The sequence below is a fragment of the Pelophylax lessonae genome, assembly GCF_965119305.1.
Source record: "Pelophylax lessonae genome assembly, chromosome: 3".
NCBI classification, from domain to species: domain Eukaryota; kingdom Metazoa; phylum Chordata; class Amphibia; order Anura; family Ranidae; genus Pelophylax; species Pelophylax lessonae.
Window position 1 is genome coordinate 38585458 of NC_138770.1, and position 26562 is coordinate 38612019.

The window sequence follows — 26562 nt, forward strand, 5'->3', positions numbered from 1 at the left end:
CCCGCATCTATCTTCATCCGTCTTCCTCCCGGGTCTGTGGACTCTGGCTGTATTACTGGCCGGAGCCGCCTGACGTCAATCCCGCGCATGCGCACGGGGGCCGCTGATCACGGCACAGGGCTCTGAAGGAACAGCACAGGTGACCAGCTGCTGCATCGGAAAAAAAAAATACCCTCCCTGCCACCCACATGCCCAGCCAATAAAATCCAGCTTGTCCAAGTTGCTGGCTTTACAACTCCTGCCTTTCTGTCTGGTGGAATCTGACCCCTTCCGTGAATTTGCAGAATGTGCTGTACCATAATGGCAGGCTCCCAGTCGCTATTTCTTTGCACATGAGGCCATTTGAGCTCTGTATCATCACAAAGAAGGTAATGTTTTGGCATCTTTGGGCAAGACAGCCAGCCACAAGGTCCACATTAATGTCGACACGTGGTCCAGCAAGCATGATCAGGGATGATATATTTCGTTCACAGCACACTGGGTAACTCTGCTTGCAACTAAGAGAAATGCAGGACAGGGCTCAGTGCTGGGGCTTGTTTTGCCACCACCTGTCCATACAGCTGGTGGGGATGATATTAGATCTGTCAGCTCCTCCTCCATGCCCTTCTCTGCTGGATTGTCCTATGAACCCCCCCCCCCGGTACCCCCTAAGTGTTCAAGGGGCCATTCAATTAGTCAGGCTAAAAGATGACATGCAGTGCTTTAGCTTGTATGTTTAGAGGACAGGAGTCACACCGGAGATTCTTTCAGCTCTGCAGGGGCAGGCCAAGAGGTGGTTAACACCACGGAAGCTAGAGCCAGAAATGGTGGTGTGTGATAATGGTCCTAACCTTCCGTCCGCTCTTAGACAGGAAAAGTTGACACGTGCCATGCCAGGCACATGTCCTTAATTTGGTGGTGCAGCATTTCTTAAAGAGGTACCCAGGTTTGTAAGATTGTCTAAAGCAGACCAGAAGAGTCTATAGCTATTTCAGGTGATAATACACAGCCAGTATTCAGTGAGCTGAAATTCAGTGGGAACTCCACCTGCCCATAAACCGCGTGATTTGTGACATGCCCAACAGGAGAAACTCATCTTTAGCATTGCTACAGCAGCTGCACATGCAAAAGAGGGCCGTCAACGAGTATCTGTATGAATATGGCACAAGGACAGGCTCAGGGCAACTTAGCTTTTTTTTCCCCAATGACTGCTGATAAAGGATGCATGCACTCTACTGTCACCATTTGAGGAGGCGACAAGGATGGTGAGCCATGACAATGCATGCATGAATTACTTAATCCCAATTCCTGCTGGAGCATGCTCTGTGTGGCATTATGGACAGGGCACTCGAGGCAGAGCAGCGGGAGGAGGAGGACTTCCTTTACCCTCAAGGCCCTCTTTGTGCAGACACCAGTCTTGTGACACCACAGAACACGAAAGAGGAGAGGGAGAAGGAGGAGGATTTTGGCAGTTTTTGGAGGCATTGAAGCAGAGGAAGACATAGGTCAAACCTTAAGAGATGGTTTTCAGTCCCCAGAAACCCTGGGGAGTAGTACATGGCTGGGGAGAAGGCAGTTCCAAATACTGTAATCCTCAGTGACCCCGAGGACTGCTTCTCATGTCTCCGCAAACTTACAGTGCATGGCCTCCCTTATTCTTCAAAGCCTGCAAAAGGGCCCAAAAATTTGTGGCATGAAGAAAAAGGATCATTATTGGTTGGAAACCCTCCTTGCCCACTGCTTCAAAGGAAAAGTCTCCAAACTCATCCTGCCCTCGCAGAGGTAGCAGAGGATGAAATAGCTTGACACCTTAGAGGAGTTTATGTAATACTTTTCCAGACTCTGGTAGGTTACAGTCTTATGGAAAATCTAGTTTTGGGGCTTCTGTTGGTCAAAGGAGGAGCGGTAGAGAAGGGGGCTGCCTCAGTGATGTATTTTAAATTTTTTTAGTCTTCGGTGCCCACAGCTGTCAGCTTCAATATCCCATCGGCAGCATCTGTATTATATGGTGGAAGATTATCTAGGGGCAAAAACAAATATGGAGAGCTTTCCAGTAGATGATCCACTGGGTTTCTTGTTCATGAGAATAGACCACTGGCCAGAACTTGACCAGTATGCAATTGAGCTGCTCGGCTGCCCTGCATCCAGTGTGCTTTCCAAACGGGCATTCAGTGCTGCGGTTTTGTGACTGATATAAAAAGTGCATCTCTCCACAGACACCGTGATCAGCTAACATTTGTCAAAATGAATCATTCCTGGATTAGCAGCTGGTATTAAGCCCCTGATGCCGATGTTGCTGATTAACCACTTGCCCCAAGGAAGATTTACTCCTGTCCATGACTAGGCCATTTTTTGCAATACAGCACTTTGTTACTTTAACTGACAATTGGGCAGTCATGTGACGCTGTACCCAAATAAAATCAATGTCCTTTTTTTCCCCCACAAATAGAGCTTTCTTTTGGTGGTATTTGATCACCTCTGCTGTTTTTATTTTTTGCGCTATAAACCAAAAAGTATGACAATTTAAAGAAAAATAATTTTTACTTTCTGCTATAAAACTTAACCAGTAAAAAAAATCATATTTCTTCAATAATTCAGGCTAATATGTATTCTGCTGCATGTTTTTAGTAAAAGAATTGCAATAGGCGTACATTCATTGGTTTGCGCTAAAGTTATAGCATCTGAAAACTGGGATAGATTTATGAAATTTTTTTTATTTTTTTTTACTAGCAATGGCAGCGATCAGTGACTTATAGTGGGACTGCAACATTGTGGCAGATAAATCAGACACTTTTTAGTAAAAATATGTGCTGTCACTGTACTGACAATGGCAGGGAAGGGGTTAATATCAGGGCCGATCAAAGGGTAAATGTGTAAGTACGGAGTGCTTGCTAACTGTGTGGGGAGTGTTTGTACTGTGGGAAGGAAGAGACTCGTGTTCCTGTTTAACAGAAACACAGGATCACTACCTCCCCTAGGATCATCTACAGGTACGTGATCCTGCGCAGATCTCGTATATATACAGTATATTGGGGTCTGGAATCTCTGTAAGGCTGTCTAGGCTGCCTAGCTTTGTGGGTGTTGATTTTATCTTGAAGCAATTTTTTGGTGTTGGTTTCATGGGTACTGATGTGAGGGGGAGCTGAGTGCATACAGGCGTGGGGGGGCTAAGTGTGTACAGGTGTGGGGGGGGCTGTGTGTACCTGTGTGAGGGGGGCTGAGTGCGTACAGGTGTGAGGGGGGGCTGAGTGGGTAAAGGCGTGAGGGGAGCTGAGTGCATACAGATATGAGGGGGAGCTGAGTTCGTACAGGTGTGAGGGGGGCTCTGAGTGTGTACAGATATGAGGGGAAGCTGAGTGCGCGCATGTGTGAGGTGTGGGGTTTAGTGTGTACAGGAGTGAGGTGGGGCTGGGTGCGTACAGATATGAGGGAGAGCTAAGTGCGTACAGGCGTGAGGTGGGGCTGAGTGCGTACAGATATGAGGGGGAGCTGAGTGTGTACAGGTGTGAGGGGGTGCTAAGTGCGTACAGGCGTGAGGTGAGACCTAATGCATACAGGCGTGAGGTGTGGCTGGGTGCGTACAGGCGTGAGGTGTGGCTGGGTGCGAACAGTCGTGAGGTGTGGCTGAGTGCCTACAGGAGTGAGGTGTGGCTGAGTGCCTACAGGCGAGAGGTGTGGCTGAGTGCGTACAGGCGTGAGGTGTGGCTGAGTGCGTACAGACGTGAGGTGGGGCTGAGTGTGTACAGACGTGAGGTGGGGCTGAGTGCGTACAGACGTGAGGTGGAGCTGAGTGCGTACAGGTGTGAGGTGGGGCTGAGTGCATACAGGCGTTAGGTGGGGCTGAGTGCGCACAGGCGTGAGGTGGGGCTGAGTGCGTACAGGCATTAGATGTGGCTGAGTGCGTACAAGTGTGAGGGGGGGCTGAGTGCGTACAGGCATAAGGGGGGGCCGAGTGCGTACAGGCATGTGGGGGGCTGAGAGCATACAGGTGTGAAGGAGGGCCTGCGTGTTTACAGGTGGGGTGCTGAGTGCGTACAGGCGTGAGGGGGGCTGGGTGCGTACAGACACGAGGAGGGCTGAGTGCGTACTGATGTGAGGGGGAGCTGAGTGCATACAGGCGTGGGGGGGCTAAGTGTGTACAGGTGTGGGGGGGCTGAGTGTCTACAGGCGTGGGGGGCTGAGTGAGTACAGGTGTGAAGGGGGGCTGTGTGTACCTGCATGAGGGGGGCTGAGTGCGTACAGGTGTGAGGAGAGGCTGAGTGGGTAAAGGCGTGAGGGGAGCTGAGTGCGTACAGATATGAGGGGGAGCTGAGTTCATACAGGTGTAAGGGGGGCTCTGAGTGTGTACAGATATGAGGGGAAGCTGAGTGCGTGCAGGTGTGAGGTGGGGTTTAGTGCGTACAGGAGTGAGGTGGAGCTGGGTGTGTACAGATATGAGGGAGAGCTGAGTGCGTACAGATATGAGCAGGAGCTGAGTGTGTACAGGTGTGAGGGGGTGCTAAGTGCGTACAGGCGTGAGGTGAGACCTAATGCATACAGGCGTGAGGTGTGGCTGAGTGTGTACACGTGTGAGGTGTGGCTGAGTGCCTACAGGCATGAGGTGTGGCTGAGTGTGTACAGACGTAAGGTGGGGCTGAGTGTGTACAGGCGTGAAGTGGGGCTGAGTGCGTACAGACGTGAGGTGGGCCTGAGTGCGTACAGGTGTGAGGTGTGGCTGAGTGCGTACAGGCGTGAGGTGGGGCTGAGTGCGTACAGGCGTGAGGTGGGGCTGAGTGTGTACAGGTGTGAGGTGGGGCTGAGTGCGTACAGGCGTGAGGTGGGGCTGAGTGTGTACAGGTGTGAGGTGTGGCTGAGTGCGTACAGGCCTGAGGTGGGGCTGAGTGCATACAGGCATGAGATGGGGCTGAGTGCGTACAAGCGTGAGGTGGGGCTGAGTGCGTACAAGCGTGAGGGGGGGCTGAGTGCGTACAGGCATAAGGGGGGGCTGAGTGTGTACAGGTGTGTGGGGGGCTGTGTGTGTACCTGTGTGAGGGGGCTGAGTGCGTACACATGTGAGGAGGAGCTAAATGCGTGGTGGTCATGGGTGGGCATCCCTGGTGGCCATAGGTGGGCATCCCTGGTGGCTCTAGTGGCACCCCCCAAGGGTCTGCACTGGTAATCAATGCTCTGATTACCAGCACACACCCACCCCCCTTTCAGGAGAGTCTCCGATTGGCTCTCCTCTACTCGTGCCTGTCAGGCACGAACTGAGGAAAGCCGATCAACGATTGGACACAGCTGGTCACATGGTAAAGAGCCTACGTCATTAGGCTCTTTACGGAGATCAGAGATGCGGTGAGTCAGAGTGACCCACCGCACCCCTGGGGGCGCGCAGAGCGGTCTATCCTGCTGGACGTCATATGACGGCTAGTCAGGATAGTGCAACCCCTTTACCGCTGTCATTTTGCTATAGGGCGGGCGGCAAGTCGTTAAAGTTCATGTGTGTGTGTAAAGCTGGGTGTCCCAATACTTTTGACAATATAGTGTATGTTTTTATGTGTTTTTTTTAGAGTGGTTTTCTGATTTATTTTTAATAAAGCTTGCAGTACACAGAGAGCAATATTTGTCCTCTTTATTATGCTTTGCATATGGTACTATTTGCCATGAGGAGAGAGCCAAGTGTGATCTGAGGTAAGTTGCCCTATGTACCATGAGCTACCCCTAAACACCATTTGATTCTCTTTCATCATACACAGGAGATTGAATGGTTGGTGAGGTGTCCAGGCTTGTGGTTCCAATGCACTATTTGTATCTCCCTTTGTGAGTGATTAGATGCTATTTTCTCTATTTTTTACCTTGAAATATACAGAGAGCCCAATTTTTCTTCCTTTTTATACCTTTTATATGCCATCATTGTTTATGTTGTGAATGCCAAGTGATTCCGGACGATAATGGTTTTATGCACCATGAATCATCGGGAGTCTTTAATACTGGCAGGATTTTTTAAAGCGCTATTGAACCTCAGTCTAATAGTGAGGTCACATAAGGAGGTGAGTGGCCAATTTCGCACGTGGCTTGAATGCATTTGGGTGATATTCAGGAGGAGGATCTCACCATTACTGCACATTGATCATAGGAGTACATTGAAAAGGACAGTGTTTGGACACTTATTGAACTTTATTTGTTGTGCTGCAATATAATTCAGGCTGATGAAGGAGGCCCAGGATTTGATAGCTCTCCTGACAGCTCTCTCCTTGTGGCAGCTCCCCAGTGGTCTGTCTAGATCCCTGCACGGCATTTCGCAGCGGCTTTGACATCCAGCAGCTTCAGCATGGATTGGACTCCTCCTTGGTGATCACACTTTGAGCCATTGCATTCTGTCACCTCAGATGTTTGTGAGTGCATTTTAACTGTGTACTCATTTCTTTCTAAATAAATTATGCTACACTATCGGCAGCTTGGCGCCTCTCCTTCCCTTCCCTTTATCTATTTTGCCAGGCTCAGTCTTGATGTTAGTTAAGATGGCTAAGATGTTCTGCTGTGTTCCATCACTGTATTACAAGGATGGTTTTCAATGTGGCCAAAAGGTTGTTTATTTCAGGAGATTCTGGTATATTGTCAATGAGAGAAATATGGACTCCTTTCCATGCTATTAGATTTAAATCTAACTTTGGTTGCAATCTGGCATTTAACAGAATAAGCGTATCCAGGTGTTCCCGAATCAGCTTTGGGGGTGACATTAGCAACTAGTGGTCAGTGTAATTTCTGTTATATTGCTGTTCAAAGGGAGAAGGACCCCTATATTAATGGTCAGTGTAGTGGTCCTTTACATTGATGACTAATTGGAGAAGGTTCCGTATATCAGTGGTCAGTGTAGTGATCTCTTACATTGGTGACTAATGGGAGAAGGATCCCCTTATATCAGTGGTCAGTGTAGTGGTCCATTACATTGGTGACTAATGGGAGAAGGACCCCCTTATATCAGTGGTCAGTGTAGTGCTCTCTTAAATTGGTGACCAATGGGAGAAGGACCCCCTTATATCAGTGCTCAGTGTAGTGGTCCCCTACATTGGTGACCAATGGGAGAAGGACCCCCTTATATCAGTGGTCAGTGTAGTGGTCCCTTACATTGGTGACTAATGGGAGAAGGACCCCCTTATATCAGTGGTCAGTGTAGTGGTCCCTTACATTGGTAACCAATGGGAGAAGGACCCCTTTATATCAGTGGTCAGTGTAGTGGTCCCTTACATTGGTGACTAATGGGAGAAGGACCCCCTTATATCAGTGGTCAGTGTAGTGGTCCCTTACATTGGTGACTAATGGGAGGAGGACCCCCTTATATCAGTGCTCAGTGTAGTGGTCCCCTACATTGGTGACCAATGGGAGAAGGACCCCCTTATATCAGTGGTCAGTGTAGTGGTCCCTTACATTGGTGACTAATGGGAGAAGGACCCCCTTATATCAGTGGTCAGTGTAGTGGTCCCTTACATTGGTAACCAATGGGAGAAGGACCCCCTTATACTAGTGGTCAGTGTAGTGGTCCCCTACAGTGGTGACCAATGGGAGAAGGTTACCCTTATATCAGTGGTCAGTGTAGTAGTCCCTTACATTGGTGACCAATGGGAGAAGAACCCCCTCGTATCCGTAGTCAGTGTAGTGGTCTCCTACATTGGTGACCAATGAAAGAAGGGCCTTATATCAGTGGTCAGTGTAGTGGGGTCTTACATTGATTATCAATGGAAGAAGGACCCCTTATAGCAATGGTCAGTGTAATGGACCCTTACATTGGTGACTAATGGGAGAAGGACCCCTTTATATCAGTGGTCAGTGTAGTGGTCCCTTACATTGGTGACCAATGGGAGAAGGTTACCCTTAGATCAGTGGTCAGTGTAGTAGTCCCTTACATTGGTGACTAATTGGAGAAGAACCCCCTCGTATCAGTAGTCAGTGTAGTGGTCTCCTACATTGGCGACCAATGAAAGAAGGGCCTTATATCAGTGGTCAATGTAGTGGGGTCTTACATTGATTATCAATGGAAGAAGGACCCCTTATAGCAATGGTCAGTGTAATGGACTCTTACATTGGTGACCAATGGGAGAAGGACCCCGATATATCAGTGGTCAGTGTAGTGGTCCCTTACATTTATGACTAATAGGAAAAGGTTCCCTTATATCAGTGGTCAGGGGAAAAAGAACATTCTTACATCATCATCAGTGGCAAGACTGCCCCCCTTACAGATCATTGATGTCAGTTGTTACTGAGAGATAGAAATTGTTCATTGCTCAAGGAACCCTTAGAAACCTTTGGGGGAACCCTGGCGGAGAAAGGCTGGACTATGCAGTAATATATTTCTATCCCCCTTGGTGGGAGTGGAGATGACCCCATCTATAAGGATATACAGAACATACACACACAGCACAAGGCCGTGTTCACAACTTCTCACTATGAGAGGTTTCTCAGGGTGCAGTTCCTCTGAGCTCCACAAGATGGTTATCTCACTTGTACCCAGACAGGAAGTCTCTATTGAAGACAGGAAGTGAGGTCAGGTACAGACAGGAAGTTCCGGGTCAGAGGTCAGTTGGGAGGAAGTAGAGAGGAGACATTGCTGGACCTGGCAGCAGAGGAGGTAATAAGATCTTATTTTCTATTTACACCCAGTAACCCCCCCATCATGTCCGTCCTCTTCCTCCATAGTCACTGTGACGTCTTTTATCTCCAGCAGATGATGATACTCACATATATAGTGTGAAAACCTAGATTAACCCCTTCAGGGTCAGAACATTTCCCCACTTACGGGGCCGGAACATTCTCTTCATTTTGGAGATAAATTCTAGTAATATGTTCCTCTAAACAAACAGCACTGACAATAAATAGAGAAGACAATGACCATCCTGACCATACATGGCCTACAAAGGGCAATTATTACACTACACAGGCAGCCAATGGGCAATCATTACAATATGCAGCCAACACAATGATGGAGTGCAGGGGTCAGGAGTATGGAGAATAGAGCCCCTTACATTGCTGGTCAGGAGGAAGAAAACATTCCCCAGCCTGCTATAAAGAATATGTTTCATCTTTGGTGTCAGAGGGAGGAAAATACTGAGGGCTCTGAGGGATGTAGAGGAGCTGAGGTGCCTTCCAAGGGGTACTGAGTCTGCAGGACTTTGGTGACTGTGAGGGGGTAGCGGTGATGAAGGAATCTTGGCACTTGATAAGGTTGGCAGGCAGCACGGCTTTGAGAGAAGAGGAGGTTGTAGGGCTCAGGGAGACTCTAAGGTAGGGAGGGGGGCTTTTGGTCTATGATGGTCCTCCCACCTACAATTACTTTGCAGATCTCCTTACAGAACTCCTACTAGGAAATGAAGGCAACCTTCAACTTCTTACCATCTTGCTTGTCCAGTAAACATTTTCCAGGATACCAAGTGGAATGAAGAATTGCGGTCCTTCTCCCCTTGTTCTTAGAGGAGGTCTGTTTGCACAGCATTGCCTAAAAGGTGGTCAGGGGGTCAGTGCTCTGCATCTGAGGATGGCAGTCCAATACCTTCCCATGACACAGGGTCTGGCAATGCCGGGGCTGGAATTTAGAGCCGTGGGAGCTCATTGCCACTCTGTACAATGTCCTGGATTCTACAGTATATTTGGCAACCAAGAGAACAAACCCCTCCTGACTGATATCTTTCTCCTACCCACACCAGGCTGCTATTAGAGGGAAGAGAACAGACCCCCCCCACAGCTCTCTCCTCCACCAGTATCATCCTCCTGCTATCCAATCCCTTCTCTGGATGTATGTAGCACCAACAGTTTGCCAAGAGCTTTCCAACATGAGGGCAAACAGTACATTTACAATATAGGAAGGATCAGAGGACTCTGCTTGCTACTCCTAGATTGTAAGCTCTAACGAGCAGGGCCCTCTAATTCCTCCTGTAGTAAATTGTATTGTAACTGTATTGTCTTCCCTCACATTGTAAAGCGCTGCGCAAACTGTTGGCGCTATATAAATCCTGTATAATAATAATAGCGCTTCCAATCTACAAGGGAGGATCAAGCGAAACCGAAGATAATAACTGTGAGGTGTGACATCATTCCTATCAGTCAGGAGGCTACCAAAGATTTAAGCGCTACAGTTTTCTGATAATTATCCCGATTAGCTGGAAACTCCGGCCAAAAGTCAGCAAGTTCTCCTTCCTGGCCATCATGATGACTCCCCATTGACCTCACATCGCTGCCTCAGAGCAAATTAATCGAAGGAAGGATCGTATTTATCATTTCTTGTCTGCAGATCTAAAACTCATCAAAACCAGTTTAGAAACCAAACCCAACAGAGAAAAGAGAATTTGAGGCCAAAAGAGACAAAAATATTGCAATCACTAAACAGTCCAGATTAAATGTGTTCCCATAGGGGGCAGTAGTTCATGTACAGCAACCCTCTTAAAAGAGGCAAATGCCTAATCAGTCAAGAAAGTTAATTTTTATCTTTCTCAACCAATGGGAAGAAGTTCCACCTTCTGGGCTAGGCTTATTATCATTTTTATGGGCTTATTGTCCAAAACGTTATATAGGGACACAGACACTTCTCATCAAGACACACACACTACTTCACTACATACACTTGACACACTTCATCCATCATACTACACACCCTCATCATCACGTCTCATACTCTAAAGCTTTAAAGGAAGCAAGACGCAAGCTCCTCCTTAACCACTTGCCGACTGCCGCACGACTATTTACGGCGGCAGTCAGCCCCTCACAGGCAAAGTGACATAGGGCTATGTAGCTAGCCTGTGAGGCTCTAGGGGGCGAGCGCGTGCCGCCGGAGGCGCGCTCCCGCCACCGCTCGCTCCCTAACATGTCCGCACGTGTGACCGGCGGACCCTATGTCCACCGGTCACTCGCGATCGTCCGGCACAGAGGGAGAAAGGCAGGTGGCTAATGTAAACAAAGCCGCCTGTCATTCTCCCCTGTGTAAGTGCAGAGATCATACGGTCCTGCTATGTAGGATCGTATATCTCTGTAGTTACACAAACAGCCACATCCCATAACAGTTAGAAGCACGCCCCTAGGGACACACTTAACCCCTCCTTCTCCAATAAAGTTAACCTTTTCCCTGCCAGTGTCATTTTTACAGTAACAGTGTATATGTATAGCACTGATTACTGTAGTAATGTCACTGGTACCCCCAAAAGTGTCAAAAATGTCAGTCAGGGGTCCGATCTGTCCGCCGCAATGTCGCAGTCCCGCAAAAAAAATCGCAGATCGCCGCCATTACTCGTTAAAAAAAAAAACAAACAATAAAAATGACAAAAAATCTTTCCCTTGGTTAGTAAACGCAATAACTTTTGCGCAAACCAATCAAAATACGCTTATTGCGATTTTTTTTTTTTTTTTTTACCACACATATGTAGCCGAAAACAAATTGGCCTAAAATGTTAAAAAATTTTGATTTTTACATTTTTTTGGGGGGGGAATTTCATATAAAAACTTTTGAAAAATATTGTTATTTTTTAAAATCACGCAGTGCCGAATCGCAAAATAGGGCTTGGTCAGGAAGGGGGAAAAATCCTCCGGGGGGCTTAAGTGGTTAACCAGTCACCATTTTGGGGAAGGCATCTATCTTAGGGGATTCTGGTAACGACCATTGGGCCAGCAGCCATTTTGGAAGGGTAAATATGTTTTATTGATTTTTGTCACTGATTATTTGAATACTGAATATTGAGTGCTCATTATGTTTAGATCATCTATCGCAGATTTTTCCTTAGCTTTGGTGTTAATTTTCAGAATTTTACCATCTTTGTATTGCGCTATGTTAGCGAACCAGTTTTACGTAGTTTAATCCTCACTCCATCTGCAGAGGAGTAACTGTTGGCTACGCAAATCACAGACGTTTTTGTCTGATAATTAATTCTATATTATATGGTTTTTGCATAGACTGGGAGAAATTAAACCTTTCATTTTATTCATATTGCTGAGCGAAACCCATTAGTGAGTGTTGCAAATAATTTTGTATTTTATGTAAGATTTTGTTTTGTTTTTATGTCACCCATACCTAACTATTTATTGTGAATACATGTCTTGTGAATAAATATATATTTACTATTTAGTCTGTATTCATATCGCTTGGTGTATGCTTTTAAAAAGAAATTTGATTGCTGAAAATAATTCGTTATCATTATCATTCGGGAAATTATTCTCCAACGTATAACATATAACAACATCCTATTTATGAGTGACCAATAGCATCCAAATAATTTTTACTTTCATTTACCAAAGTTGTCTGTCTACAAGGAGACCTGTATAGATCAAATGACGGAACCAATGAGGATGGAGGAGGACCGGAATCACCTGACTGAGAAGATACTAAACCTCACCCTGGAGATCATCTACCTGCTGACCGGAGAGGTGAGGAGGATTCTGGGAGGTCACATGACATCACTCTTATCTCTATTAATAAAACACAGACCTGACCGGAGAGGTGAGGAGGATTCTGGGAGGTCACATGACATCACTCTTATCTCTATTAATAAAAGACAGACCTGACCGGAGAGGTGAGGAGGATTCTGGGAGGTCACATGACATCATTTTTATCTGTATTAATAAAAACACAGACCTGACCGGAGAGGTGAGGAGGATTCTGGGAGGTCACATGACATCACTCTTATCTCTATTAATAAAAGACAGACCTGACCGGAGAGGTGAGGAGGATTCTGGGAGGTCACATGACATCACTCTTATCTCTATTAATAAAACACAGACCTGACCGGAGAGGTGAGGAGGATTCTGGGATTTTAACATAATTTTCCTATTGGTTCTTCAATACAGAGATTTCCTCTTCTGAAGTCAGGTGATCATATGACCATCACAGCGCCTCCATGTGACTCCCTAAAACCTGAGAGACACAACATGCAGAAGATTCTAGAAGTCACCAGGAAGATGATGGAGCTGCTGACAGGAGAGGTGAGCGGTGCTGGGAATTCTGGGACATTATCCAGTAACAGACAAGGGATGTGTCTGGATGGTGACTGTATCATTGTGTGTGTCAGGTTCCTATAAGGTGTCAGGATGTCACTGTCTATTTCTCCATGGAGGAGTGGGAGTATTTAGAAGGACACAAGGATCTCTACAAGGACGTCATGATGGAGAATCAGCCGCCCCTCACATCACCGGGTAAGAGGAGACTTTATTGTAAAGGAGAGAGCAGTACGGAGGGTCCACCTAGATCCCCCATCATCTGATAAACACATAGAAACAATGTATTCAGTCAGTGTGTGTGTTTCCTACAGATGGATCCAGGAATGGGAACCCACCAGAGAGATGTCCCCGTCCTCTGTATTCGCGGGATTCCACACAGGAAGGTCACACCATCCCTCACCATCATCAGGTAGATGAGGAACAATCACTGATAGTATCATTAGGATCTGTACATTATCTGCATTGTTACCATTGATATTTTAATATATATTCAGAGTTGAAACCTCAGGGATCATAGTATTGTAGGTAAAGAAACTGTTAATGAGGAAGATGAGGAGTATAGTATGATGGAGGAGTTTTCAAAAGGACACAAGGATATGATGAATACCAGGAACCCACCAGAGAGATGTCCCCGTCCTCTGTATTCCCAAGATTTCACACAGGAAGGTCACATTATCCCTCACCATTATAAGCAGTGATGGGAATAACGCCGTTATAAGTAAACGGCGTTTATTTTTTTTAGTAACGAGTAATCAAATTGATTACTTTTTCCCCCGCTGTAACGCCGTTCCCGTTACTAATGCGGTGTTACTGTAATTACAATTCATTGACCACCATAGACATTTACTGCCACTAGAGGGTTGTACAGTAACTTCTCTATGATTGTGATTGATGATCCGCTGATGTCACCCTGCCGCTGTCCACTCCTCACGATACTGAGTCCTGATGTTAAGTACAGCGCTTCTGCTCTACAGCTGCCAAACAGCAGGTACCGTAATACCACCACCACCATGCAGCAGCCAGCAATACCACTCAGGACAGGAGTCAGACAGTCACAGGTACCCCACCAGTGCCATACCACCAGCCACCACACCGCAGGTACCACTCGAGTCACAAAAAATAAAATACCACTCAGTCAGGTACCAGTACCAGTGTACCACCACCACACAGCCAGCCTGTACCACTCAGCACTGTCAGCATCAAATACCAATCAGGTACTACTATCAGTGTACAATGCAGCCGGCCGGTACCACTCAGCAAATACCCACTAAGGTACCACTTAGCAAATACCACTCTGTACCACTCAGCAAATACCACTCAGGTACCTACCACTGCCAGTGTACCACGCAGTCGGTACCACTCAGCAAATACCACTTGGTACCACTCAGCAAATACCACTCAGGTTCCTACCACTGCCAGTGTACCACACAGCCAGTACCACTCAGCAAATACCACTCAGGTGTACCAGTGCCACTCAGCAGATACCACTCAGGTACCAGTGTACCACACAGCCAGCCAGTACCAGTCAGCAAATACCACTCAGGTACCACTCAGCAAACACCACTCAGGTACTAGTGTACCATGCAGCCGGTACCACTCAGCAAATACCACTCAGGTACCACTCAGCAAATACCACTCCGGTACCATTCAGGAATCAGGATTCACCACAGTACAGTGCAGACAGTAGACAGTGAATATGATATCAAGGGCAAGGATATAAAAACGCTCTTATGGAAGCCTCGTCATCATCATCTCCAGCACCTTCATTGAACTATTATTATTATTATTATTATTATTATTATTACAAGTCCTTTGAGAGATTTTTTTGTGTTACTGCTGTTCAGTTCACATACACGCACAGACACAGTCGCACACACCGGCGACGACCAGGAGTCAGAGTGATGGCAAATCCAACGAGTTCAAAGGTAGTTTTCGCAAACTGGAAGTCTAAGCACTACTTTTCCCTCGTTGAAGTGAAAGGCAAGAATGTTTATGTAACGTGCAACTTATGCACAGGAAATAAGAGTCTCTCCACAATGGTGGCAAGTAATCCAAATTTAATGAAGCACCTCACATTGTCTCTAATGCCGCCACAAAACTAGTGGCCTAGACAGCTGATAACGTGAGCTCCGCTATCAAAGGAGGAGATAAAGCCACGACATCAAAGCAACTGAAACTTGATTTTTCACCACCGCAAACTCGTATAACGCAGACAGAATTAATCAAAATAATTTCCAGATATATAGTTGAGGAGATGCTGCCGTTGTCGACAGTTGAGTCTGATTCTTTCCGGGCAATAATTGCGAAAATACCTGCGAGACAGGGGGTAGGCCCGCCATGCAAAAATACTTTTTTCAAAGTACATAGATGCCGAGTATGCCAGAATGAATGACGACCTCAAAAAGACCTTTGAACATGTAGACTATATTTCCACAACAGCCTATATTTGGACAGCACATAATAAAAGCTATCATGGCATAACTGCGCATTGGATAAATCCAAACAGCATGAAGCGAGGGAAAGCAGCACTAGCATGCAGAAGATTCAAGGGTCGTCATACTCATGACATTATTGCAATTGAGCTTGACAACATTCACTCATCCTATGGAATATCCCATAGAATTACATCAACTGTCACGGATAATGGCTCCAATTTCGTCAAGGCCTTTAAAAGATACCAGCAGATAGTCGAGAAGGAGGACACTGAGGAGGATGATGAGGAGGAGGTGACTTTTACGGACATTAATGATGTTTTGCAAAATGGTGGTGGTGATGATGGTGGTGAAATTGTGGTCACATTGTCGCCACATCATCACAGGTGTGCTGCTCACACTGTAAACCTTTTTTCATGTACTGATGTTGACAAGTGGTTACTGTCAAAACCACAAACAAAAGCGATATACAGAAGCACTACGGAATATGTACAGGCTTATGGAACACGGCTAGTCGTTCAGCGGTGGCTGCAGAGACCGTGGATGACATCATTGCAAAGAAGCTGATGGTCCCTTGCAGTACAAGAAGGAATTCGTTTAATGATGCTCTGGCTCGAATCGGTGAGATTCCTAGGGGTGAGCTGAACAATATCTCGTCCAAGTTTGGGATGACAGCCATCACAGAACGAGAACATCACTTCATCACGGAGTACTGTACTGCCATGAGGCCACTTACAGTAGCCTTAGACATTCTTCAAGGAGAAGACAACTGTTTCTATGATACACTCCCACCCACACTGGAGACATTGATTTTCAAGACCTTGGAACTGAAGAGAGGCCTGCAAATCCTAATTGACCTTCCAGAGGCAGTTGTGACGGTAAGAACTTTAATTTATTTAAATATCTTTAACCAGTCACCCAAGAATTGCATCTTATTTTATCCCCCCACACTCCAAAGACATGCTGGTAGTGGTAGGTTAATTGGCTCCTGTCTAAATTGGCCCTAGTATGTGTATGTATAAATGTTAGAAGAGGCTTCCTTCTGGGACGACAGCCATGCAGACCAATTTGATGCAGTGTGCGGCGTATGGTCTGAGCACTGACAGGCTGACCCCCCACCCCTTCAACCTCTGCAGCAATGCTGGCAGCACTCATACGTCTATTTCCCAAAGACAACCTCTGGATACGCTTAAACTGATGGCACTATATAAGTACCTGAAATTAAATAAATAAAATCATATGTTCTTTGCATTCTTATCATTTCGAGGCAATAAAAACAAGATTTGCAGAGGTGCTGGAAAGCGAGGATGCTGTCTTGGCTGCTGTGACTCAAACTATGTTGGCTTCGGACACAGGTCAGGGCAAGTCTACTGGCGGAGTGCCGGAAACTTGTTTTAGGCCAAGACCAGCAAGCAAGTACCACTACCTGCTCATCAACACGCCGCCTTAGCGGAGACTGAGCCATAGAGGATGAGTTATTTTCCTTTGAGGAGGAGGAGGATGACACCTCTTCTACCGCTGAAAGTCAAGTCGCAGATTATTTTGAATCAAGAGCACAAGAGATAGACTCTCTAAATGGGTTTGCACTGATAAAGAAAATTGCACTCAGATATAATGCAGCCACTCCGTCCAGTGCCCCAGTAGAGAGACTCTTTAGTCTTGGGAAACTTGTCATCACTCCAAAGAGGAATAGGCTCTCTGACCAGATGTTTGAGAAGCTTCTTCTGGTTTTGAGATACAACCACTGGTTTAATACAAGTTTGGATGGATGGGGAGAATGGAAGGATGCTATTGGTGGATGAGTGGTTGGATGAAGGAATGCATGCATGGATGGATGAGTGTTAAGCCTTGTACACACGCACCGATTGTTAGCTGACCGATCGGCCGTCTTTTGTCCAGTGTTGCTGTGTTGGTTAAAATGTGCTCTAGACTGCACACAAATTTTGTCGGCCAACAACAACCAACTGCAGAAGTGATGTCATGTTCTGGTTTACTTTTTGTGTGTTTTTTCTTCTCTGAGCATGCCCAGTCTTGCTCATCACATTTTTGTCTGCCGAAATCTGTACTGACTGAAGAACAATCGGCCATTCTGGTGACGGCCAACAAAAATTTTATAGCATGCACACCAAATTTTGTTCGGCCGAAAAGTCGGAGTCGGTTGTCGGAAGCATCATACTAACAAGCCGACAATCGGCCGACCGGACGTTGGCCGAAAATTCACAGCCAACAATCGTTGCGTGTGTACGAGGCTTTAGAAAGGAAGGAGTGTATGGAATGATTGATGATGAATGAATGAATGTTTAGGAGCTAAAGTTGGATTTATCTGGCAAATCATGACACTGATTTAAATAGAGGCAGAGGGGACAACAGTGTTTTTTTTTTTTTTTTGCATTTTTTTCATTAAACAATAATAATAAAATATATAGTGCGAATTAATATGTAACTGATATAAAACAGGTAATAAAACATTTAATTACCTGTTTGTTTATATAAATCAGTTTCATATTTTTTATTTGCACTCCAAAAGGCTCTTTCACACGGCCGCTCCCATTTTTTATTCCGCTGCGGCACTTTTTTTTTTTTTTTTCACGGACACGGATGACATCCGCTCCGTATGTCCGCATATCATCCCATCCGTTTGCGGATGATACACGGACATAATGTATGTCTATGGGGATTGCGGATGACAACGCTGACATCCGATTTTGTATCCGTTCCATTTTTTAAACAGAAGAAAAATAGGGTTCTGTTCCGTTCCAAAAAACAGAACAGAACTGAAAGGACGAAAATCGGATGTCAGCGGATGGTCATCCGCTGACATCCGCAATCCCATTGACATGCATTATGTCTGCTTTTCATCCGCAAAAAAATGGGATGAAATACGGACATACGGAGCGGCCGTGTGAAAGAGCCCAAAGAGTGTATATTTTTATTATTATTGTTTTTTTTTTTTTTTGGTACATTGTTAAGTATAAAATATTTAAAGTAGGCTACACAGCATGTCTAACAGTTGTGAAGTTGTGTGACGGTTTTATATATTTTTTTGCATAACAAAGAGTTTATTCATTATTTTTTTATTTTTTTTATTTAAACGATACAGTTCTAAGAAGTATCATTTATTTTGAGACTTGTTTGTTGGCCAGTTGTGGTCTCAGGTCTGTGTAAATAAATATAAAAATTTCTAAACCATCTATTGTGTTTTATTGTTCCACTATAGTAATGATCGTATTTACAATAATATATTTGATAGGTGTCTCATTGTCCCACAGCAACAAAAAAATAGTGTAGATTACTGTAAAATGTTTTATAATAATAATTGCTTCTATCTAGTGTTCATTTCATTCATTTAACATATTTAACCACTTGCCGACTGCCGCACGACTATTTGCTGCGGCAGTCAGTCCCCTACAGGCAAAGCGACGTAGACCTACGTCGCTCGCCCACGAGCCTGTAGGGGGCGCGCTCCCGCCCCCGCTCGTTCCCTGTTGAGCCAGCAAATGTGACCGGCGGCTCCGATGGCAGTAGGCCACTCGCGATCTTCCGCAGGAGAGGGAGAAAGACAGACGGCTGATGTAAACACAGCCGTCTGTCATTCTCCCTGAAGTAAGCACAGAGGCTATGCGATCCTGCTATATAGGATCGCGTGTCTCTGTGGTTACTTCACTTGCCACGCCCCCTGACAGTAAGAATAACGCCCCTAGGGACACACTAAATCCCTTGACCACCAATAAAGTTAACCCCTTCCCTGCCAGTGTCATTTTTACAGTAACAGTGCACATTTATAGCACTGATTACTGTAGTAATGTCACTGGTACTCCCAAAAGTGTCAAAAATGTCAGTCAGGGGTCCAATCTGTCCGCCACAATGTCGCAGTCCAGCTAAAAATAAAATCGCAGATCGCCGCTGTAACGGACCACCAATACTTCGACCAAGTATTACTGTCTTAGGTCCGCCAAATCCCACGTGATGCAGTGACTCTGGCCCCCAAATCCCCCCCAAACATCAGCCTAAGCACGATGAAGGGTAAAAACAAAGACTCTTTATTCCACAATTCACTTCCAATATATACAGTTATTTTTTTATTTGTTTTTTAAATTCTGTTTATTGCATTTTGAAAAAACAAGGTACAAAACAGAGCCGTGTGGGCATACCCAGGCTCAACAAAACACAAAAACAATAGAACAACAACAAAAAGGAAAGATAACTAAACTAAAACCACCAACCCCCCAACAATGGCTGCTGCTTAAGAGAGCATGTGCATATCTCAGGCATCCTACAGATACTCCAATGCGCATAATACCAATCCACCTCGGGCCCAATGTGCTCCAGGAGGCACGAGTATCCCACAGCAATATACACAAAATGAGACAATCTATAACTTGGATTAGGGCAATATTCTGGTCATCAACAGTATCCTTAGCTTCAAGCCACAGATCCCAAACTTTATGGAATTTGTTGGGGCACCCCCTGTACGTGTAAACCGCTTTATATAGTGGAATAATATATACAGTTTTAGTGGTGCTTTGGTGCTTGATTACATCATGCAAATGTATTGTAAACAGAACATAATTAACATACCTGGCCATCTGGACAGACACAATAGGTGTATGACATTGCAGGCTCAGACAGGATTAGCATTATCATAATTGACTCCACAAACAACCAGCCCAAACATAGCCGAATACACATTCCTAGAAGTGTGAACACACTTTACCTCTAAACAGATGAAAGCAGAAGACATAGGCTCTCAGACGGCCCATCTCCATTTTCAACACCCCTTATTATAACTGTCAATACACATCCCCACAGTAGACGTCATTAGCATCTCTTTAGTCTCTCAATGTGTGGAGAAGTCCTCTGCTGTAACAGGCAGCTTTAGGCCTGTGACAATGATATTAGTCTCAGAGTCTGTATCTTGGGGTGACATGGATTTGAATTCAAAGTAATAGTACTCCAAGGGTCCCCCAGCATACACCCCCACCCGCAGCCGCGCTCCCCTACAAGCCAGGGCCGTAGTCCCTGGGCAGGAGGCTGGCTTCCACACTCCTCCAGTAGCCCATGCCGAACGTCCCAGCAAATGGGCGTTCGTCACAGCCGCCATTACTAGTTAAACACTTTACCACTGGCCACTGTGCTGCATCAAAATACGCTTATTGTGATTTTTTTTTTACCAAAAATATGTAGCAGAAAACAAATTGGCCTAAAATGTTAAAAAATTTTGATTTATAATTTTTTTTGGGAATGTTATATATCAGAATGTAAAAAATATTGTTTTTTTTTTTTTTTCAAAATTGTCGCTCTTTTTTTCAAAAATTAAAATTCACACAGGTGATCAAATACCACCAAAAGAAAGCTCTATTTGTGGGGAAAAAAGGACATAAATTTAATTTGGTTACAACGTCGCATGACCGCGCAATTGTCCATTAAAATAACGCAGTGCCGAATCGCAAAATATAGCCTGGTCAGGAATGGGGTAAAATCTTCCGGTCTTAAAGCGGTTAAAAATACGCTCATTGAGAATTTTTTTTGTCAAAAACATGCTTAACACATTTTGGCCTAAATATATGACAAAAATTTAATATATTGGATATTTTTTAACTGTCAAAGTAGAAAATGTCAATTTTTTCGCAAAATTTTCGCCCTTTTTTTATTAATATCGCAAAAAATAAAAAGCGCAGAGGTGATCAAATACCACCAAAAGAATGCTCTGTTTGTGGGAAAAAAAGGACGTAAATTTTGTTTCAGTACGGTGTTGCATGACCGCGCAATTGTCAGTTAAAGTCGCGCAGTGCCAAGTTGCAAAAATTGGCCTAGACGTAGAGCAGGAAAATCCTCCGGTGGTAAAGTGGTTAAAAAAAAAAAAAACAATAAAAATGATATAAATCTTTCCCGTAGTTAGTAAACGCAATAACTTTTGAGCAAACCAATCAAAATACGCTTATTGCGATTTTTTATTTTTTTTTTACCAAAAATATGTAGCAGAAAACAAATTGGCCTAAAAATGTTAAAAAATTTTAATTTTTACATTTTTTATGTGAGAATTTCATATATAAAAAAATGTGAAAAATATTGTTATTTTTTCATAATTGTCGCTATTTTTTTGTTTATAGCGCAAAAAATAAAAATTGCACAGGTGATCAAATACCACCAAAAGAAATCTCTGTTTGTGGGAAAAAAAGGACGTCAATTTCATTTGGGTACAGCGTCGCACGAACGCACAATTGTCCGTTAAAGTCACGCAGTGCCGAATCGCAAAATACGGCCTGGTCATTGAGCAGCCAAATCCTCCGGGGCTTAAGTGGTTAATATTGGGGAAATCCAAGTTATTTGACATATTTGATTATTTTTTTAAAGTAACGTAATAGTTACTTTCCCTGGTAAGTAGTTACTTTTTTACTGATGTAACTCCGTTACTAACTCCGTTACTTTTTGTGAGAAATAACTAGTAACTATAACTAATTACTTTTTTTAAGTTCCATGCCCAACACTGATTATAAGGGTGGTGGGATGGACCATCTACACCAAAAACCTAAGGACAATGTGTGGATTATTTTTGTAATGTTACATTATTAAAGCTTAAATCATTTTTAGATGTTTTCTATCATTATCTTGGTTTAGGGTGAAGATCTGATAAATATAAAAGTTGAGGTTAACGCAAAAGAAGAAGAGAGGTATATGAGGGATGATCAGCAATCTATGGAGGAGGATGGAATAACGGGGACATTTATAGAGGAGAACACTCCTACAGAGATCAGCACAGGTGGGTCATTAACACTAAATACATTCCTCCACCCATACTGCTAACTGATTGGTCTAGAGTAGGGCGGGGACTGGGTGATATCAGCCTGTTATACCCTGGTCACTTTCCTGAGCTGTGTTCCCCATCCTGTATTCCTGTATTTCTTTCGGATAATCTTCCTTCTCTGTGCTGCAGACACAATTTATGTATCTAGACTGGATTTATGGAGATTCTGGGGTTCAGCTGGCAGCAAAATGATGATTTTCATTATAGACATTGCTGGACCTAGGCACTTGATGCATGTGCTTTGGGTCTTCTGCCCCATGCCCAGATCTAGCAAGACCTCTAACAGAGCAGTTCGCCCAGAGTCACTTACTTTTTTTTTTTGCTGGCTGTGCTGGGTGGAGGGATATGTCTGTATACTTGTGATAACGTTGATACATTTGGAACATTTAACAGAAAGTGATAATGAGGGAGGAGTCAAATTACCCAATAATGGTTGAATTCATGATTAGTCCAGTCTTCTTGGTTGTTCTCCCCCCATCCTCATTCCTGGTTTACTCCTGGGCTCTTGGGGAACCAATCTGCTCATGTCTAGTAATAATCTTTGTATTTCTATTTTAGTAGATGGACGGGAGATGAGGAAAACCTCAGAGGATTGTCTCACTTTGTCTCCAGACTGTAAAGTAGAAGATGAGGACATCACACAGTATAGTCCAGGAGAAAACCCGGCTACCTCAAATGTCCATCCGGCACCACACAGTGTAGATAGACCATCGTATTCCTCTTATTCTGAAGACCCTCAGACTGTGAGGGACGGAGCCGGACCATCGTATTCCTCTTATCCTGAGGAACCTCAGACTGTGAGGGACGGTGCTGGACCATCGTATTCCTCTTATCCTGAGGAACCTCAGACTGTGAGGGACAGTGCCGGACCATCGTATTCCTCTTATCCTGAGGAACCTCAGACCGTGAGGGGCGGTGCCGTCCTTCCAACATGTAAGAGGTTTTCCTGTACTGAGTGCGGAAAGTGTTTCTATTCCAAATCCAAACTTATTGTGCATAAAAGAACTCACACGGGAGAGAAGCCGTATTCTTGCCCTGAGTGTAGAAAATGTTTTGTTAAAAAATCAGAACTTGTCACACATCAGAGGTGTCACACCAGGAAAAAGCCATATTTATGTTCTGAATGTGGGAAATGTTTTTCAGATCAGTCCAGTCTTTCCATACATCAGAGATTGCACACGGGGGAGAAGACACTTTCCTGTTCTGAGTGCGGCAAATGTTTTTCATTAAAGTCCAGTCTTCACAGACATGAGAGATTGCACACGGGTGAGAAGCTGTATTCCTGTCCTGAGTGTGGGAAATGTTTTGTACGACAATCAGAACTTGTCACACATCAGAGGTTTCACACAGGTGAAAGACCGTATTCCTGTCCTGAGTGCTGGAAAAGTTTTATACGACAATCACATCTTGTCACACATCAGAGGTCTCACACAGGAGAGAAGCCATATTCCTGTCCTGAGTGCAGAAAATGTTTTTCACAGAAGTCCCATGTTTACAGACATCAGAGATTGCACACGGGGAAGAATCGGTATTCCTCTCCTGAGTGTGGGAAATGTTTTGTACAACAATCAAAACTGATCACACATCAAAGGTCTCACATGGGGGAGAATCCGTATTCCTGTACTAAGTGCGGGAAATGTTTTTCACAGAAGTCGAACCTTTCAAGACATCAGAGATTGCACACGGGGGAGAAGCCACTTTCCTGTTCTGAGTGCGGGAAAAGTTTTTCATTGAAGTCCAATCTTCACAGACATCAGAGATCTCACACAGGTGAAAAACCATATTCCTGTCCTGAGTGTGGGAAAAGTTTTATACGACAATCACATCTTGTCACACATCAGAGGTCTCACACAGGAGAGAAGCCATATTCCTGTCCTGAGTGCAGAAAACTTTTTTCACAGAAGTCCCATCTTTACAGGCATCAGAGATCGCACATTGGGGAGAAGCTACTTTCCTGTTCTTAGTGTGGAAGATGTTTTTTACATAAATCAGAACTTGTCACACATCAGAGGACTCACACGGGGGGGAAAAGCCGTATTGCTGTCCTGAGTGCAGGAAATGTTATTCACAGAAGTCTAATCTTATCACACATCAAAGGTCTCACAGGGGAGAGAAGCCGTATTCTTGTTCTAAATGCGGGAAATGTTTTGTAACAATGGCAGATCTTGTCAGGCATCAGGGGTCTCACACGGGGGAAAAGCCATATTTCTGTCCTGAGTGCGGGAAATGTTTTTCCCAGATCTCCCATCTTTACAGCCATCAGAGATCTCACAGAGGGTAGAAGCCACTTTCCTGTCATAAGTGAAGGAATTGTTCCTCAATGAAGTCCGGTCTTCCTGTACATCAGGGATCCCACACAGCCTTTGAGGTGTATTAGTGCCTTGAGTGCGGGAAATTTCTTCCACAGGGGGCGTAATTACAGGGGTCACAATTACGACCCAGCCCCATCCTCCAGGGGGCCTCCTGTACACCTATAGAGAAACTAATCTCCTCCATGTTCCTCCTACAGTCGCTTAAAGCCCACTTCTCTTTCTCTCCCTCCCGCAGCTGCAGGACGAACATGAAGAAGATCGGTTCCTCTATATGCCGCCCCTCCTATATGGCTGCCCCCGAGCCCCTGTGCTTTGTCCTGCCCCCCTCATGCCTTGGGGGATGCCGTCTCAATGGAGAGTGGAGAAGGGACCAGTAAACATATTATTTACTTGGAGGGTGACCCCCGGACCGACTTGGGTTGATTGGCACCTCTTGGGCTACTTGGATCTCTCTGGAGAAGGAACAAGGTGGGACACGCACTCCCCCTGGGGGTGGCCCCCTAATTACACCAGCTGGGCTTTTATGCACTGATTCTATGTCCCCCGTCCTATCCCTCCTTCCCTCTTTCCCTGTTTCTCCTTCTCTCTCTTTCTTTTCTTTCCTTTATCTTTCTTTCCCTTCCCCCCTAATGTGTTACTTTAATGGTCCCTCCATGGGGACGAGGGTCAATTGCGGCCGTCAGGCCAGAGTTTGTGGGTCCACCCAGCCCCCTACACTCTTTTTTCTCTTAAGATGGTATAGGGTCGGGATGTTTGGGGTGGGGGGGTGTGCACATTTTGTGTTTGCTTTTATCATGCCTACCCATATCCCCACATTGCGTTATTGTGTTTTCAGTGGCTGACGGCCCCTGTCACCATGGACTTTTTTTTGATAGTCAGTTTATAAAGCGGTTCCCTGTGCTTGGGCCTTTTCCATGCCCTTTCCCATGATTCCCCCCCCCCCCCCCCTTTCCTTTTTTGTTTTGTTCCTTGTTTTTCTACTTGTATTGTATTTTATTATGAAACTTTCTAATAAAAATTATTGAACATAAACATGTTATTTACTGGCCCCTCCCTTGTCTGAATAGACAGTCAGTGATCAGTACCGATCCCTGACCCTGTTCATTTATAACTGAGACATAGTACACTGTGTTTTCTATTCTTCAGTTTGTGAATGAATGGGAAGCTCTGTACAGAGCTAGGCCTGTCCATTCATTCAGTGCAGCTGAGGCTGTAGAGATTGAGGGCTGTGTCTTCAATCTCCTTTCTCTGTCTCAAAGGTGAAACATCTGAGGTCTGTTTAGACCCCTGGTAATTCACCAAAGCCCCCCAAAGTACTATTAAAAAACACCAGTAGCGGAACTACCAGTCACACTTTTGGCTGGGCCCTGGCGTTCCACCACTGGGCTCAGAGAGAAGAATCCGTGTGTCATCCACCGGGGCACTGAAGGTTCCAAATATGCCTCTGGTCTTCTATATGAATGTTGCTGGACATCACAGCTCTCATGTGGGGAAGAAGCACACCCTGATATACACCTCAGATATACTCCATGGCTGATCTTCATCATGTAAGAAACACTTCATAAGGAGATCAGAGATCACCAAAGACATGGATGAAGTGTTGTACTGTGCTGGCCATTGATGGCAGGAGAAAAATAAAAATGGATTCAACGGGGTCATTTTTGTAGTGTAATCTTTCACAAACACTTAGATGTCTATTTTAGGAAAAATAGTTGAACAAATTTGACAAACATTCACCCAGTTACAGTATTTCCTTTGACCATTGGTCCTATCTAGTGGCCATAATGCTGTATTGCTCTATTTTTACTGATGGGAAAATTACCACATTATGGCCATACCTCCCAACTTTTTGAAATGGCAATGAGGAACACCTATTAGAAAAAGTATTTAGGCATAGGACACACACCCTGCCACACCCCCTTAACCACTTCTGGACCGGCATGATTTGCCCCCTTAATGACCAGGCCATTTTTGCGATTGGGCACTGCATTATTTAACGGACAATTGCGCGGTTGTGCGACGCTGAACCTAAAAAAAATTGATGTCCCTTTTTCCAACAAATAGAGCTTTCTTTTGGTGGTAT

The 26562-nt window shown here is 44.9% G+C and overlaps 2 protein-coding genes and 2 pseudogenes across 4 annotated transcripts in view; 3 read left to right on the top strand and 1 right to left on the bottom strand.

The window, feature by feature from the left end:
* LOC309550737 (uncharacterized protein) overlaps positions 1 to 26562 on the bottom strand; it is a 578111-nt gene that overhangs the window by 156367 nt on the left and 395182 nt on the right. The gene's annotated exons all lie outside the window — the stretch shown is intronic.
* Positions 1 to 26562, top strand: part of LOC309550685 (uncharacterized protein) — a 903485-nt gene that overhangs the window by 29476 nt on the left and 847447 nt on the right. The gene's annotated exons all lie outside the window — the stretch shown is intronic.
* LOC309550285 lies at positions 15315 to 17164 on the top strand (annotated as a pseudogene). The gene is made up of 3 exons: positions 15315 to 15711; positions 15798 to 16240; positions 16630 to 17164. The product of its transcript is annotated as an uncharacterized misc_RNA (transcript).
* On the top strand, positions 19379 to 24633 carry LOC309550287 (annotated as a pseudogene). The gene is made up of 2 exons: positions 19379 to 19385; positions 23236 to 24633. The product of its transcript is annotated as an uncharacterized misc_RNA (transcript).